This window comes from Gorilla gorilla, chromosome Y (assembly GCF_029281585.2).
Source record: "Gorilla gorilla gorilla isolate KB3781 chromosome Y, NHGRI_mGorGor1-v2.1_pri, whole genome shotgun sequence".
NCBI classification, from domain to species: Eukaryota; Metazoa; Chordata; class Mammalia; order Primates; family Hominidae; genus Gorilla; species Gorilla gorilla.
Genome location: NC_073248.2, coordinates 43474156 through 43492638, shown reverse-complemented (window position 1 = coordinate 43492638; position 18483 = coordinate 43474156). Strand labels below are relative to the sequence as shown.

Here is an 18483-nt window from a genome sequence, read left to right as displayed (position 1 = left end):
ATCCTCCCTCCATGTCACAGGTTCTTGTCCTTTACACAGATCTCCTTTCTCTTCTTGAAAGCAAAGCCTACATTTCTACCTCTGCCTTTCATTATAATACCTCTACTATCTGTATGACCCTGACTGAGACACTGATCCCTATTTCTATACAAAGCAGTTTTATAATTCTTACTCCCATAAAGATGCTCAAGTCTGTTCTACTCTGAAAAACAGAACAGACATCAAACCCCTGCACTCCCCCAGCCATTCTAGCCATCTCACTCTTCATTTCCCACTTCCTCCAAATGGACAGCAGCCCTTCCTGGGGTTTTCACTATTCTTCAGATGTGATCCTTTCCATATCTTTTCCTCTATTCCTGCTCTGTTCACCTACCCTCACATTCACAGTTCTGATAGTTTTCTACTATACACATGTGAAATCCCCACAATACCAGCTTCATCATGGGCGTGATCATTCTAGTTTTTTGTTTTTTTTTTTTTTTGTCATGCTTTTTCCATCCTCCATCTGCCCAGCAACCAGCACTGGCACATTCATATTCCCTGTATTTCAGCTGCAACAGGGGTCTTCCACACCATCTCCCTGAAATACTTAAACAGCCCAGTCAGGACTCTCCTTGAAGTCAGTCTGTACCTTCTAGTAACTTGTGGTCATTTGCACCAGGCATTTCCTGAGGGGAAGGTGTGTATCTGCTGCAGTGTCTCTGCTCTGGTAGAATTCAACACCATGGTAGTATGGGCTCCAATAATCTGCCTTTATCTTTCCATATCAATTTCTTGTAACACCACCAGCTTTGTTCTAGAAATATTTCATCTCTCTCAACCCACTCACTGGGACCTGGCCATGGCTGTGTCTTCCTTGCTTGGCATTTGCCTTTACTGTATCCTCAGCCTGTATTAATCGCATGCTGTCATAAAGCCTGATATGCTATTCAAGACCCAACTGAAATGTCATCTCCTCCTTATTTCTGAAGGGACAAGTAACCAAACCAGTCCAGCACCTTACTTGCACGATATCTTGCACCTGCTTCTTGAAAACCTACAGATACTTGTTTCATCCACTTCTATTTTATCCAGGGAATGCCCATGTTTTAATAAATTGTCTCTTCCCTTTGCATCTTGGCACAGATCTCTGCATCTCACATGTTTAATTATATCTCATGCTCAGAAACAATTTTACTGATCTTTCTCTTCAAGTTCTGACACATAACTTATTTTTTTATAAAGCTAGCAATGCTAATAACAAGAAAAATTCATAGGCTTACTGGAGGATTCTGCACCCTTTTGCTCTTCCTTATTTTAAAGTCATCAGCAGGGAGTTAGTTAGTTTCACGAATAAGAGAGAAGCAACACAGTTTTTTCTCTCATCACCACCCATCTCTTCTCAATACTTCTGATGAAATTAAAATACCAAAAGGGACACTTGATCATTTCTGCCGACAGAAATGCAACTTCATCCTTGTTTAAAGAAGAAACAAAAGTTACTCTAAAATGAGATTGCTTTCTTACGTGGAATAGTATTCTCAAAATAGCAATATTGTTTAAGCACATTTATATTGAGAAATAAATAGGAAGAACAAACTACTTTTCTACTCTGGTGTGTATTTTGCACCTGTATGGTGGAATACAGAAATGTCTTTGGACACAAAGGCAAAGAAACAAAGTATGTTTATTGGGTACCTCATATCAGAGACAACAAATTTCAGCCTTTTCCATATCATCTGTGCCCAGATGCAGAGGTGAAATGATGAATATAAAAATTTCTCAATAACAACTATGTTACTTGCTATGCTGCTTAAAAATTTTAAGGCAAATATTATAATGTACATTCTCTCTGAGAGGTAGAACACCTTGTTACTCAGTTGATTTCGTTTATTCTATCATGTTATTTTTATTCCCTTGCTCAGGCCTGTGAAAAATGGCTGCCTGTCAGAAACTCCCTCTTGTGGCCATGTCCCTTATGCATCAGCTGCAGCCCGTTTCTTCTGCAGTCCTGGGTAATGGCTTGCTGACCATCTGCCTCAATGTCTAGAAATCAGGAAGACAAGGGCTTGGTTTGGTTCACTGTTGTATGTTCAGCCCCAAGGAAAGTGCCCAGCAGACAGAGGCTCTAGATCAAGTCTCACTGAGTGCTTTCCAAAGCAGATAAACCCTGGAATCAGCAAAACACAATTTCTCAAAATCCCTTGCCTCTTTAAGTAATCCTATATGTTCCTGAGTGCCATGACTACACCCAAAAAACTGCTAACCAGACATTTTGATAATGTTTTGAAGATGATGTGTTTTCAATATTTGTGGGGAACTAAGAGGTGGCTTAACTTGAGAAATTATCTTTCGTATTTGAGGATTAAACATTTTGATCCCAAAAGAAAGGATCCTGGATGTTTGCTCAGCCCTGGAACAAAGTGCAAAGCTCCAACATCTCTCTTCCCATCTCCCTCCACCTCCAGCAAGGAAGGTTGGTAATATTAAAGAAGGCTGGAATAAGAAAGTGGGACAGACAAGAGAAGTCTGATGGCCAGTTTTTGTATAGTGCTAAGTTAAACCAGTGTTACAGCCTTTCCAAAAATTGAAATACGAAATCTATTTCCCCAATTCCTTATTTTTTTTTTACTTTTTAAAAATATTATACTTTAAGTTCTACAGTACATGTGCATAACGTGCAGGTTTGTTACATATGTATACATGTGCCATGTTGGTATGTTGCACCCATTAACTCATCATTTACATTAGGTATGTCTCCTAATGCTATCCCTCCCCGCTCCCCACACCCCAAGACAGGACCTGCTGTGTGATAGTCCCCTTCCTGTGTCAAACTGTTCTCATTGTTCAAGTCACACCTATGAGTGAGAACATGTGGTCTTTGGTTTTTTGTCCTTGTGATAGTTTACTGAGAATGATGGTTTCCAGTTTCATCCATATCCCCACAAAGACATGAACTCATCTTTTTCTATGGCTGCATAGTATCCGTGGTGTATATATGCCAAATTTTCTTAATCCAGTCTATCATTGATGGACACCTGGGTTGGTTCTGAGTCTTTGCTATTGTGAATAGTGCCGCAATAAACATACGTGTGCATATGTCTTTATAGCAGCATGATTTATAATCCTTTGCATATATACCCAGTAATAGGGATGGCTGGGTCAAATGATATTTCTAGTTCTAGATCCTTGAGGAATTGCCACACGGTCTTCCACAATGGTTGAACTAGTTTACTGTCCCACCACAGTGTAAGAGTGTTCCTATTTCTCCACATCCTCTCCAGCACCTGTTGTTTCCTGACTTTTTCATGATCACCATTCTAACTGGTGTGAGATAGTATCTCACACCAAAACAGTGGTTTTGATTTGCATTTCTCTGATGGCCAGTGATGATGAGCATTTTTTTCATATATCTGATTGTTGCATAAATGCCTTCTTTTGAGAAGTTTCTGTTCATATCCTTCACCCACTTTTGGATGGGGTTGCTTGTTTTTTTCTTGTAAATTTGTTTGGGTTCTTTGTAGATTCTGGATATTAGCCCTTTGTCAGATGAGTAGATTTCAAAAATTTTCTCCCATTCTGTAGGCTGCCTGTTCACTCTGATGGTAGTTTCTTTTGCTGTGAAAAAGCTCTTTAGTTTAATTAGACACCATTTGTCAATTTTGGCTTTTGTTGCCATTGCTTTTGGTGTTTTAGGCATGAAGTCCTTGCTCATGCCTATGTATTGAATGGTATTGCCTAGGTTTTCTTCCAGGGATTTTATAATTTTAGGTCTAACATTTAAGTCTTTAATCCATCTTAAATTAATTTTTGTATAACGAGTAAGGAAGGGATCCAGTTTCAGCTTTCTACATATGGCTAGCCAGTTTTCCCAGCACCATTTAAAAAATAGGGAATCTTTTCCCCACTTCTTGTTTTTGTCAGATTTGTAAAAAATCAGATGGTTGTAGATGTGTGGTATCATTTCTCAGGGCTCTGTTCTGTTCCATTCATCTATATCTCTGTTTTGGTACCAGTACCATGCTGTTTTGGTTACTGTGGCCTTGTAGTATAGTTTGAAGTCAGGTAGCGTGATGCCTCCAGCTTTGTTCTTTTGGCTTAGGATTGACTTGGCGATGAGAGCTCTTTTTTGGTTCCATATGAACTTTAAAACATTTTTTTTCCAATTCTGTGAAGAAAGTCATTGGTAGCTTGATGGGGATGGCATTGAATCTATAAATTACCTTGGACAGTATGGCCATTTTCACGATATTGAATCTTCCTACCCATGAGCATGGAATGTTCTTCCATTTGTTTGTATCCTCTTTTATTTCATTGAACAGTGGTTTGTAGTTCTCCTTGAAGAGGTCCTTGACATCCCTCGTAAGTTGGATTCCCAGGTATTTTCTTCTCTTTGAAGCAATTGTGAATGGGAGTTCACTCATGATTTGGCTCTCTGTTTGTTATTGGTGTATAAGAATGCTTGTGATTTTTGCACATTGATTTTGTATCCTGAGACTTTGCTGAACTTGATGATCAGCTTAAGGAGATTTTGGGCTGAGACAATGGGGTTTTCTAGATATACAATCATGTCATCTGCAAACATGGACAATTTGACTTCCTTTTTTGCTAATTGAATACCATTTATTTCTTTCTCCTGACTGATTGTCCTGGCCAGAGCTTCCAACACTATGTTGAATAGGAGTGGTGAGAGAGGGCATCCCTGTCTTGTGCCAGTTTTCAAAGGGAATGCTTCCAGATTTTGCCCATTCAGTATGATATTGGCAGTGGGTTTGTCATAAATAGCTCTTATTATTTGAGATACATGCCATGAGTATCTAATTTACTGAGATATTTTATCATGAAGGGTTGTTGAATTTTGTCAAAGGCCTTTTCTGCATCTATTGAGATAACCATGTGGTTTTTGTCGTTGGCTCTGTTTATATAATGCATTACATTTATTGATTTGTGTATGTTGAACCAGCCTTGCATCCCAGGGATGAAGTCGACTTGATCATGGTGGATAAGTTTTTGATGTGCTGTTGGATTCTGTTTGCCAGTATTTTATTGAGGATTTTTGCATCGATGTTCATCAGGGGTAATGGCTAAAATTCTCTTTTTTTGTTGTGTCTCTGCCAGGCTTTGGTATCAGGATGATGCTGGCCTCATAAAATGAGTTAGGGAGGATTCCCTCTTTTTCTATTGATTGAAATAGTTTCAAAAGGAATGGTAGTAAATCCTCTTTGTACCTCTGGTAGAGTTCGGCTGTGAATCCGTCTTGTCTGGACTTTTATTTTGGTTGATGAGCTATTAATTAGCGCCTCAATTTCAGAGCCTGTTATTGGTCTATTCAGAGATTCAACTTCTTCCTTGTTTAGTCTTGGGAGGGTGTATGTGTCCAGGAATTTATCCATTTCTTCTAGTTTTTCTAGTTTATTGTATTCTCTGATTGCAGATTTGTATTTCCGTGGGATTGGTGGTGATATCCTCTTTATCATCTTTCATTGTGTCTATTTGATTCCTCTCTCTTTTCTTCTTTATTAGTCTTGCTAGGGATCTATCAATTTTGTTGATATTTTCAAAAACCAGCTCCTGGATTCATTGATTTTTTGAACTGTTGTTTTTGTCTGTATCTCCTTCAGTTCTGCTCTGATCTTAGTTATTTCTTGCCTTCTGCTAGCTTTTTAATGTGTTTGATCTTGCTTCTCTAGTTCTTTTAATTGTTATGTTAGGGTGTCAATTGCACATCTTTCCTGCTTTCTCTTGTGGGCATTTAGTGCTATAAATTTCCCTGTACTTATTGCTTTAAATATGTCCCAGGGATTCTGGTATGTTGTGTCTTTGTTCTCATTGGTTTCAAAGAACATCTTTATTTCTACCTTCATTTCGTTATGTACCCACTAGTCATTCAGGAGCAGGTTGTTCAGTTTCCATGTAGTTGAGAAGTTTTGAGTGAGTTTCTTAATCCTGAGTTCTAGTTTGATTACACTGTGGTCTGAGACACAGTTTGTTATAATTCCTGTTCTTTTACATTTGCTGAGGAGTGCTTTACTTCCAACTATCTGGTCAATTTTGGAATAAGTGTTACGTGGTGCTGAGAAGAATGTATATTCTATTGATTTGGGGTGAAGAGTTCTGCAGATGTCTATTAGATCTGCTTGGTGCAGAGCTGAGTTCAAATCCTGGATGTCATTGTTAACTTTCTGTCTCATTGATCTCTCTAGTATTGACAGTGGGGTGTTAAAGTCTCCCATTATTATTCTTTGGAAGTCTAAGTCTCTCTGTATGTTTCTAAAGATTGCTTTATGAATCTGGGTGCTCCTGTGTTGGGTGCATGTATATTTAAGACAGTTAGTTCTTCTTGTTGAGTTGATCCCTTTACTATTATGCAATGGCCTTCTTTTTCTCTTTTGATGTTTGTTGGCTTAAGTCTGTTTTATCAGAGACTAGGATTGTTTTATCAGAGACTAGGATTGCAACCCTTGCCTTTTTTTGTTTTCCATTTGCTTCACAGATTTTCCTCTATCCCTTTATTTTGAGCCTATGTGTGTCTCTGCATATGAGGTGGGTTTCCTGAATGCAGCACACTGATGGGTCTTGATTCTTTATCCAATTTGCCAGTCTGTGTCTTTTAATTGGAGTATTTATCCCATTTATGTTTAATGTTAATATTATTATGTGTGAATTTGATCCTGTCATTATGATTTTAGCTGGTTATTTTGCTCGTTAGTTGATGCAGTTTCTTCCTATCCCTGATGGTCTTTAAAATTTGGCATGTTTTTGCAGTTGCTGGTACCAGTTGTTCTTTTCCATGTTTAGTGCTTCCTTCAGAAGCTCTTTTAGGGCAGGCCTTGTGGTAACAAAATCTCTCAGCATTTGCTTCTCTGTAAAGGATTTTATTTCTCCTTCACTTATGAAGCTTCGTTTGGCTGGATATGAAATTCTGGGTTGAAAATTCTTTTATTTAACAATGTTGAATATTGGCGCCCACTCTCTTCTGGCTTGTAGAGTTTATGCTGAGAGATCAGCTGTTAGTGTGATGGGCTTCCCTTTGTGGGTAACCCAACCTTTCTCTCTGACTGTCCTTAACATTTTTTCCTTGTTTTCAACTTTGGTGAATCTGCCAATTATGTGTCTTGGAGTTGCTCTTCTCGAGGAATATCTTTGTTGCATTATCTGTATTTCCTGAATTTAAATGTTAGCCTGCCTTGCTAGATTGGGGAAGTTCTCCTGGATAATATCCTGCAGAGCGTTTTCCAACTTGGTTCCATTCTCCCTGTCACTTTCAGGTACACCAATCAGATGTATATTTGGTCTTTTCACATAGTCCCATATTTCTTGGAGGCTTTGTACTTTTCTTTCTATTCTTTTTTCCCAAAAGTTCTCTTCTCATTTCATTTTACTCATTTGATCTTCAGTCATTTATACCGTTTCTTCCAATTGATGGAATCAACTACTGAAGATTGTGCAATCATCACCTACTTCTCACCCCATGGTTTTCAGCTCCAGCAGGTCATTTAAGGACTTCTCTACACTGATTATTCTAGTAACCCATTCCTCTAATCTTTTTTCCAGGTTTTTAGCTTCTTTGTGATGGGTTCAAATTTCCTCCTATAGCTCAGAGAAGTTTGATCATCTGAAGCCTTCTTCTCTTAACTCATCAAAGTCATTCTCTATCCAGCTTTGTTCTGTTGCTGGGGAGGAGCTCTGTCCCTCTGGAGGGTGAGAGGTGTTCTGATTTTTAGAATTTTCAGGTTTTCTGCTCTGTTTTTTCCCCATCTTTGTGGTTTTATCTACCTTTTAGTCTTTGATGATGGTGACACACATATGGGGTTTCGGTGTGGATGCCCTTTCTGTTTGTTAGTTTTCCTTCTAACAGTTGGGACCCTCAGCTGCTGGTCTGTTGGAGTTTGCTGGACGACCACTCCAGACCTGTTTGCCTGGTTATCAACCGCAGAGGGTGCAGAACAGCGAATATTGCTGAACAGCAAATGTTGCTGCCTGCTCATTCCTCTGGAAGTTTCATCACAGAAGGGTACCCGGCCATGTGAGGTGTCAGTCTGCCCCTACTGGGGTGTGCCTCCCAGTTAGGCTACTTGGGTTTCAGGAACCCACTTGAGGAGGAAGTCTGTCTGTTCTCAGATCTCAGACTCCATGCTGGGAGAACCACTACTGTCTTCAAAGCGGTGAGACAAGGATATTTAATTCTGCAGTGGTTTCTGCTGCCCTTTGTTCTGTTATGTCCTGCCCCCAGAGGTGGAGTCTACAGAGGCAGGAAGGCCTCCTTGAGCTGTGGTGGACTCCACCCAGTTCCAGCTTCCAGGCCACTTTGTTTACACACTCAAGCCTCAGCAATGGAGGGAGCCCTTCCCCCAGCCTTGCTGCTGTGTTGCAGTTTGATTTCAGACTACTGTGCTAGCAATGAGTGAGGCTCCATTGGCATGGGACCCTCTGAGCCAGGCATGGGATATAGTCTCCTTGTGTGCCATTTGCTCAGGAGGTAATGCAGAAATCACCCCTCTTCTGCACTGTTCACGCTGGGAAATGTAGACTGGACCTGTTCCTATTCGGCCATCTTGGAACCACAACCTCTTTTCTCCTGATTTCTTAAGACACAAAGGAAGCATATAGATGGAAAAAGAAATAATATTTAAATATTTCCATCACACTAAAGTTATATAATGGGCCTTAACTATTATTTCAATGTTTCATAATGATTTCTCCAGATCATAGGCCCACATGGGATAGTTTTGCAGAAGAGTTATGGGGAAAAGTCCACCTAGTATGCTAGACACTGAATAGTTAATGAAAATAATTTTAGGCAACTGACCTCAGAAGCCAAAATGAGAATTCCTTCATGCAATGTGTCCCTTCTTCAGCAGGGTCTTTACGTGTTAACACAGAAATTACTTCAGAAATGTCATTAACAACATAATGACACTATAAGACCCAAGTCAATACTTTGACTAATTTACACCTACAAAAAGACCTTCAGGGATACACGAAATATTCACAGAATACACAGTACACAGAGTACACAGTCCTGACCCTGCTGATTTTTTTGTTAAAATAAAGACCTTACTTGGGTGCAGATATGAGATTGGCACAGCAGCTGCAGCAGTGCCCACATGAGGCATATCTCCAGATATGCATCCACATGAGGCATACCTCCAGAAGAGAACTCATCCATTTCAAGACACCTGGGCATGTTTCCTGCATCAACATGAGGCATAAATGGTTCTCCCATAAGTCCTTCCTTAACAATAATAGCAAGAAAAAGGAGAGCAGTGACATGTGGGGGCAACTAGCTGGAGCATGGGAACTGCAGCCAAAGTAGTTAGGTGCACCTTTTCCTAAGAGGATTTTGTGAAGTTCCACACATAACCACTTGCCAAAGTACTTGCTTGTCAGAGTGTTCTTGTACTTGAAATAATTAACTTTGTTTACAAAATTGGATTGCCCAACAGGAAAGTCAACTCAGTGATGGTGAAGAATTCAAATGGCTTGTTGATAATCATTAGAATTCTATTGAAATGACAGTGATTTAAACAAAGACTTTAACAAACATTCACAAAATTTACTAAGCCCGCTCATTTAACTTTGCCAAATGTTATACTTCCAGATTTGAAGATAACTTTTGCAAGACTAACCAGTGGGTTACATACAAATATAGATTTCTCAAAAGATTTCTCAAGCTGGAAAGAATCTTAGAGATGATCAGCTCTACATGCTTATTTTACACTTACAAAGTGATGACAAAGAGAGACAGTCTAAGGTAGGGCCATAGCCAGGACACCAGATTCTGGACTCTTAATATTCTTTTATCTCCACTCTTTCACTAAAAAATGAGGTTTTCTAAATCTGAGGAAATCAACATAATCAGTAAATTTAAAGAAAAATAACACCCTTGTATTCCATATAAAGGAAGATATATATATATATATATATACATATATTTTTTTTCTGCACAAGATCTTCAGTTTATTGTACATATTAAAACTTGAGAGGTGCCTTCTTTTTTATCATTATTATACTTTAAGTTTTAGGGTACATGTGCACATTGTGCAGGTTAGTTACATATGTATACATGTGCCATGCTGGTGCGCTGCACCCAATAACTCGTCATCTAGCATTAGGTATATCTCCCAGTGCTATCCCGCCCCCCTCCCCCAACTCCACAACTGTCCCCAGAGTGTGATGTTCCCCTTCCTGTTTCCATGTGATCTCATTGTTCAATTCTCACCTATGAGTGAGAATATGTGGTGTTTGGTGTTTTGTTCTTCTGATAGTTTACTGAGAATGATGATTTCCAGTTTCATTCATGTCCCTACAAAGGACATGAACTCTTCATTTTTTATGGCTGCATAGGAATCCATGGTGTATATGTGCCACATTTTCTTAATCCAGTCTATCATCGTTGGACATTTGGGTTGGTTCCAAGTCTTTGCTATCGTGAATAATGCCACAATAAACATACGTGTGCATGTGTCTTTATAGCAGCATGATTTATAGTCCTTTGGGTATATACCCAGTAATGGGATGGCTGGGTCAAATGGTATTTCTAGTTCTAGATCCCTGAGGAATCGCCACACTGACTTCCACAATGGTTGAACTAGTTTACAGTCCCACCAACAGTGTAAAAGTGTTCCTATTTCTCCACATCCTCTCCATCATCTGTTGTTTCCTGACTTTTTAATGATTTCCATTCTAACTGGTGTGAGATGGTATCTCATTGTGGTTTTGATTTGCATTTCTCTGATGGCCAGTGATGATGAGCATTTTTTCATGTGTTTTTTGGCTGCATAAATATCTTCTTTTGAGAAGTGTCTGTTCATGTCCTTCGCCCACTTTTTGATGGGGTTGTTTGTTTTTTTCTTGTAAATTTGTTTGAGTTCATTGTAGATTCTGGATATTAGCCCTTTGTCAGATGAGTAGGTTGCGAACATTTTCTCCCATTTTGTAGGTTGCCTGTTCACTCTGATGGTAGTTTCTTTTGCTGTGCAGAATCTCTTTAGTTTAATTAGATCCCATTTGTCAATTTTGTCTTTTGTTGCCATTGCTTTTGGTGTTTTAGACATTAAGTCCTTGCCCATGCCTATGTCCTGAATGGTAATGCCTAGGTTTTCTTCTAGGGTTTCTATGGTTTTAGGTCTAAGGTTTAAGTCTTTAATCCATCTTGAATTGATTTTTGTATAAGGTGTAAGGAAGGGATCCCGTTTCAGCTTTCTACATATGGCTAGCCAGTTTTCCCAGCACCATTGATTAAATAGGGAATCCTTTCCCCATTGCTTGTTTTTCTCAGGTTTGTCAAAGATCAGATAGTTGTAGATGTGCAGTGTTACTTCTGAGGGCTGTTTTCTGTTCCATTGATCTATATCTCTGTTTTGGTAACAGTACCATGCTCTTTTGGTTACTGTAGCCTTGTAGTATACTTTGAAGTCAGGTAGTGTGATGCCTCCAGCTTTGTTCTTTTGGCTTAGGATTGACTTGGCGATGCGGGCTCTTTTATGGTTCCATATGAACTTTAAAGTAGTTTTTTCCAGTTCTGTGAAGAAAGGCATTGGTAGCTTGATGGGGACGGCATTGAATCTGTAAATTACCTTGGGCAGTATGGCCATTTTCAGGATATTGATTCTTCCTACCCATGAGCATGAAATGTTCTTCCTTTTGTTTGTATCCTCTTTTATTTCATTGAGCAGTGTTTTGTAGTTCTCCTTGAAGAGGTCCTTCACATCCCTTGTAAGTTGGATTCCTAGGTATTTTATTCTCTTTGAAGCAATTGTGAATAGGAGTTCACTCATGATTTGGCTCTCTGTTTGTCTGTTGTTGGTGTATAAGAATGCTTGTGATTTTTGTACATTGATTTTGTATCCTGAGACTTTGCTGAAGTTGCTTATCAGCTTAAGGAGATTTTGGGCTGAGACAATGGGGTTTTCTAGATATACTATCATGTCGTCTACAAACAGGGACAATTTGACATCCTCTTTTCCTAATTGAATACCCTTTATTTCCTTTTTTTTTTTTTTTTTTTTGAGATGGAATCTTACCCTGTAGCCCAGGCTGGAGTGCAGTGGTGTGATCCTGGCTCACTGCAAACTCCACCTCACAGGTTCATGCCATTCTCCTGACTCAGCCTCCAGAGTAGCTGGGACTACAGTTGCCTGCCACCATGCCCGGCTAATATTTTGTATTTTTAGTAGAGATGGGGTTTCACTGTGTTAGCCAGGATAATCTCAATCTCCTGACTCATGATCTGCCCACCTCAGAAGAAATACATTCTCTAAAATCACTCATTTTAAATCTGATAAGTTAATGATGTATTTATGAGCTTAGCTCAAACTCTGAAATTTATCATGCTGAGATTTTTAAAAGTAAACAGACACAACCATAAAAAGTTTCATGATAGGAAAATGGGGTGATACAGCTGTACTTGTAGTTTTATCACAGAATAAAAATGTTCCAATTTGTAGCTGCTTTTTTTAATACCAATAGATATGTTTCACCAAAACTAATTTTTCTACATCTTCGACTTATAAAAACTGATACTTATGCTGAAACTTACCTTTAAAAGGTGAGTCAAATTAGTCATTGTCCTTAAAATTTAGCTTGTTGACAACTGAAAATTCACTTTTGTCTTGAAGTTCACTCTGTCTGTGGTAAAGACTAGATTGGAAAAATAAAATTCATGAATATGAAGTTCTAATAATGGAAAACCCAAGAGCATCAGGTGGCAAAAAGCCTTCTGTTACTCAAGAAAATGCTCTGAAAAATTTCTTTTCTCTTTTTTTTGTAAAGATTACTCCACCTCACCACCATCATGAGGCATTGTTCTCAGCAATTAATACCTGCTTACTCAGTTACTCACTGTAACTATGTTATGCTGTGAAGTGGGTACTACAGTTGTTAGGGAAGAATAATGTTGGACTCTGAATGCTACTCCTAGGAGTTTACTTTTTCAATAATAATAATAAAACATTTCTGAAAAAAATTGTGCATATAATCAGCATGAGCCAGATGAGGAGGCATTAGCAAAAAATTGAGTGACCAGAGTGCCCTACTCAGCATATGTATGTTTCTTACCCTTCCTTTTCGCTTATCACAAGTACAAAAAAAATAACCTGGCCATGTGTGGTGGATCATGCCTGTAATCCTAGCACTTTAGAAGGCTGAGGCTTGCAGATTACTTGGTCAGGAGCTTGAGACCATCCTGGCCTACACGGTGAAAACCAGTCTCTACTAAAAATATAAAAATTAGGTGGAGCCAAGATGGCCAAATAGGAACAGCTCCAGTCTACAACTCCCAGCAAGAGCGATGCAGAAGACAGGTGATTTCTGCATTTCCAACTGAGGTACCGGGTTCATCTCACTGCGGAGTGTTGGAAAGTGGGTGCAGGACAGTGGACGCAGCATAGTGAGCATGACTCAAAGCAGGGTGTGGCATCACCTCACCTGGGAAGTGCAAGGGGTCAGGGAATTCCCTTCCTAGTCAAAGAAAGGGGTGACAGACGGCACCTGGAAAATCGTGTCACTCCCACCCTAATACTGCACTTTTCCAATGGTCTTAGCAAATGGCATACCAGAAGATTATATCCTGTGCATGGCTCAGAGGGTCTTATGCCCAAGGAGCCTCACTCATTGCTAGCACAGCAGTCTGAGATTAAACTCCAAGGGGGCAGCGAGGCTGGGGAAGGGACGCCCATGATTGCTGAGGCTTGAGTAGGTAAACAAAGAGGCTGGGAACCTCGAACTGGGTGGAGCCCACTGCAACTCAAGGAGGCCTGCTTGCCTGTGTAGACTCCATCTCTGTGGGCAAGGCATAACCAAACAAAAGGCAGCAGAAATCTCTGCTGACTTAAATGTCCCTATCTGACAGCTTGAAGACAGTAGTGATCTGAGAATGGAAAGACTGCATCTTCAAGTGGGTCCCTGACCCCCGAGTAGCCTAACTGGGAGACATCCCCCACTGGGGGCTGACTGACACCTCATACAGCAGGGTACTCCTCTGAGACAAAACTTCCAGAGTAACGATCAGGCAGCAATATTTGCTGTTCACCAATATCCGCTGTTCTGCAGCCTCTGCTGCTGATACTCAGGCGAACAGGGTCTGGAGTGGTCATCCAGCAAATTCCAACTGACCTGCAGCTGAGGGTCCTGACTGTTAGAAGGGAAACTAACAAACAGAAAGGACATTCACACCAAAACCCCATCTGTATGTCACCATTATCAAAGACCAAAGGTAGACAAAACCACAAAGATGGGGGAAAAAACAGAGCAGAAAAACTGGAAACTCTAAAAATCAGAGCACCTCTCCTCCTCCAAAGGAATGCAGCTCCTCACCAGCAATGGAACAAAGCTGAATGGAGAATGACTTTGACTGATTGAGAGAAGAAGTCTTCAGACGATCAAACTACTCCAAGCTAAATGAGAAAGTTCAAACCCATGGCAAAGAAGTTAAAATCCTTGACAAAAAAAAATTAGATGAATGGCTAACTAGAATAACCAATGCAGAGAAGTCCTTCAAGGACCTGATGGAACTGAAAACCAAGGCAAGAGAACTATGTGATGAATGCACAAGCCTCAGTAGCAGATCAGTTGGAATTTGCTGGATGACCACTGCTGTATGAGGTACAGCTACTACTGGAACTGTACTGAATCTGCTACTGGATCAACTGGAAGAAAGGGTCTCAGTGATGGAAGATGAAATGAATGAAGTGAAGTGAGAAGAGAAGTTTAGAGAAAAAGGAATAAAAAGAAACAAACAAAGCCTCCAAGAAATATGGGAATCTGTGAAAAGACCAAATCTACGTCTGATTGGTGTACCTGAAAGTGACGGGGAGAATGGAACCAAGTTGGAAAACACTCTGCAGGATATTATCCAGGAGAACTTCCCCAATCTAGCAAGGCAGGCCAACATTCAAATTCAGGAAATACAGAGAACACCACAAAGATACTTCTCAAGAAGAGCAACTCCAAGACGCATAATTGGCAGATTCACCAAAGTTGAAAACAAGGAAAAAATGTTAAGGACAGTCAGAGAGAAAGGTTGGGTTACCCACAAAGGGAAGCCCTTCACACTAACAGCTGATCTTTCAGCATAAACTCTACAAGCCAGAAGACAGTGGGGGCCAATATTCAACATTCTTAAAGAAATGAATTTACAACCCAGAATTTCATATCCAGCCAAACGAAGCTTCATAAGTGAAGGAGAAATAAAATCCTTTACAAAGAAGCAAATGCTGAGAGATTTTGTCACCACCAGGCCTGCCCCAAAAGAGCTCTTGAAGGAAGCACTAAACATGGAAAGGAACAACCAGTACCAGCCACTGCAAAAACATGCCAAATTTTAAAGACCATTGAGGCTAGGAAGAAACTGCATCAACTAACAAGAAAAATAACCAGCTAATATCATAATGAAAGGATCAAATTCATGCAAAACAAAACAAAAGCCAAAATGGACAAATGGGATCTAAAGAAACTAAAGAGCTTCTGTACAGCAAAAGAAACTACCATCAGAGTGAACAGGCAACCTACAGAATGGGAGAAAATTTTTGCAATCTACTTATCTGACAAAGGGCTAATATCAAGAAGCCACAATGAACTCCAACAAATTTACAAGAAAAAAAAAAAACCCCATCAAAAAGTGGACTAAGGATATGAAGAGACACTTCTTAAAAGAAGACATTTATGCAGCCAAAAAACACATGAAAAAATGTTCATCATCACTGGCCATCAGAGAAATGTAAATCAAAACCACAATGAGATACCATCTCACACCAGTTAGAACGGCAATCATTAAAAGTCAGGAAACAACAGGTGCTGGAGAGGATATGGAGAAATAGGAACACTTTTCCACTGTTGGTGGGACTGTAAACTAGTTCAACCATTGTGAATGTCAGTGTGGCAAGTCCTCAGGGATCTAGAACTAGAAATACCATTTGACCCAGCCATCCCTATTACTGGGTATATACACAAAAGATTACAAAACATGCTGCTATAAAGACACATGCACACGTATGTTTATTGTTGCACTGTTCACAATAGCAAAGACTTGGAACCAACACAAATATCCAACAATGATAGACTGGATCAAGAAAATGTGGCACATATACACCATGGAATACTATGCAGCCATAAAAAATGTTGAATTCATGTCCTTTGTAGGGACATGCATGAAGCTGGAAACCATCATTCTCAGCAAACTATCACAAGGAGAAATACCCAAACACCACATGTTCTCACTTAAAGGTGGGAATTGAACGATGAGAACACAGGGACACAGGAAGAGGAAAATGACACACATTAAGAAATACACCTCCCTAGCTACAAGTTTCATTTGAATAACTTGATTTCCATGAATAATGCCAATGCACTTACACCAGTTAAAATTTACCAATATCTGGATCTCTGACTCATTGAAAAACTACTGAGCCAAGTAAAAACTCCAACAAATATATTTCTCTACAAACAATTTAGCCCAGAATAACTTGAATTCTATCAATAATGCCAGCCCACATACACCACTTAAAGTCTGCTAATGTCTAGATTTCACATTGTCTGCCTGGTCCCAAGAATGTGCCTAACTAGTGTAGCTTTTCCTTCATATATTAAATAACTTTTTTTTTTTTTTTGGTATTGAGCAGCAATCTTTTAATCTCAGGGAGAAAGCAAAGTCTGTCTCTGTAGGGGTTTTGCTTTGTGGATTACTCTCTAGCATTAAGAAGAGAACCTGTATGTCAGGTGCTTATTTGTTCGGATTCTTTTAAAACAAGAAAGAGCATAAATATATCGAATCCTAGATGTCTACTTTAAAATCATCTATCAAATATCTTTCTTAAACAGTAGAGAGTAGTTGATGGTTATTTCTGTGTAACAGCTTCTGCAAAAGAAGAATTATCTAGCCCCAACTATAATTCTTGAAAACCTGGTATTTGCTTGGCTTCTTTATTACAAGATTCTAGCAACTTTTGTATTATAAGACGCATTCATTTTCTTAATCCAGTCTATCATTGTTGGACATTTGGGTTGGTTCCAAGTCTTTGCTATCGTGAATAATGCCGCAATAAACATACGTGTGCACGTGTCTTTATAGCAGCATGATTTATAGTCCTTTGGGTATATACCCAGTAATGGGATGGCTGGGTCAAATGGTATTTCCAGTTCTAGATCCCTGAGGAATCACCACACTGACTTCCACAATGGTTGAACTAGTTTACAGTCCCACCAACAGTGTAAAAGTGTTCCTATTTCTCCACATCCTCTCCAGCACCTGTTGTTTCCTGACTTTTTAATGATTGCCATTCTAACTGGAGATGGTATCTCATTGTGGTTTTGATTTGCATTTCTCTGACGGCCAGTGATGATGAGCATTTTTTCATGTGTTTTTTGGCTGCATATGGCACATATACACCATGGAATACTATGCAGCCATAAAAAATGATGAGTTCATGTCCTTTGTAGGGAGATGGATGTAACTGGAAATCATCATTCTCAGTAAACTATCACAAGAACAAAAAACCAAACACCGCATATTCTCACTCATAGGTGGGAATTGAACAATGAGATCACATGGACACACGAAGGGGAATATCACACTCTGGGGGCTGTTGAGGGGTTGGGGGAGAGGGGAGGGATAGCATTGGGATATATACCTAATGCTAGATGACGAGTTAGTGGGTGCAGCGCACCAGTATGGCACATGTATGCGTATGTAACTAACCTGCACAATGTGCACATGTACCCTAAAACTTAAAGTATAATAATAAAAAAAAGAAAAATGTTCACACACACACAAAAAGACACATTCAGTATCTGTCTTATAAAAACGTTATGCATAATGTGTATGCATAATGTGGTGTGCCAATGTACATATGTTGATGTGTATTGTGTATGCCTTCCAGCTGTAGTGAAATTTAGCTCTTCACCAATCACCAGTGACTGAATTTTCTTTCTTGGGACCCCAGAAACTTAGACTGTCTAGAGTTTCATTTGCTATATTAGCGTTGCACAGAAATTATAAAAATGTAATGAGAAAGAAAAGGGGAGAAATATAAACTCTATGGTTTAGCTTCTAATCATAAATCAACATAATTGACTTCACCCCATTTATCTCAACTTGAACAACCAAATTTTTCAAAAGCTTCTTAACATCTCTGTGATTTATAAAAAACACAGATTGGGTTAAGAAACCTTGAAAATATAATATCAGAAAGTTCTACATGTATGCCTTTCTTTACAATTTTCAGAAGATATAGTCCAACACTACCAATTTTTTATAGGCACCTGAGACTCTAGATATTAAAATACTTAGATTTTAGAATATTTATCTTCATTTCTAGCATCTAACCACTAGATGCTAAAAGCATCTAGCTTTTAGCTAAAAGCAACCTTAAGAATTCCACTCCCAGTCATGAATCAGGCTTAGAGTAAAATCTATTGATCTATAGAAAACCCTAGAAAATCACAAGGAATGTGTGTGAGCTCCATGAGCTCATCAATAATTGTTCCCCTTCTACACTATGCTTCAGC

General features: G+C 39.3%; 1 pseudogene; it reads right to left on the bottom strand.

Annotated features, from left to right (window-relative positions):
- The window catches only part of LOC129530367 (centriole and centriolar satellite protein OFD1-like), a 47108-nt pseudogene that overhangs the window by 9675 nt on the left and 18950 nt on the right, over positions 1–18483 (bottom strand).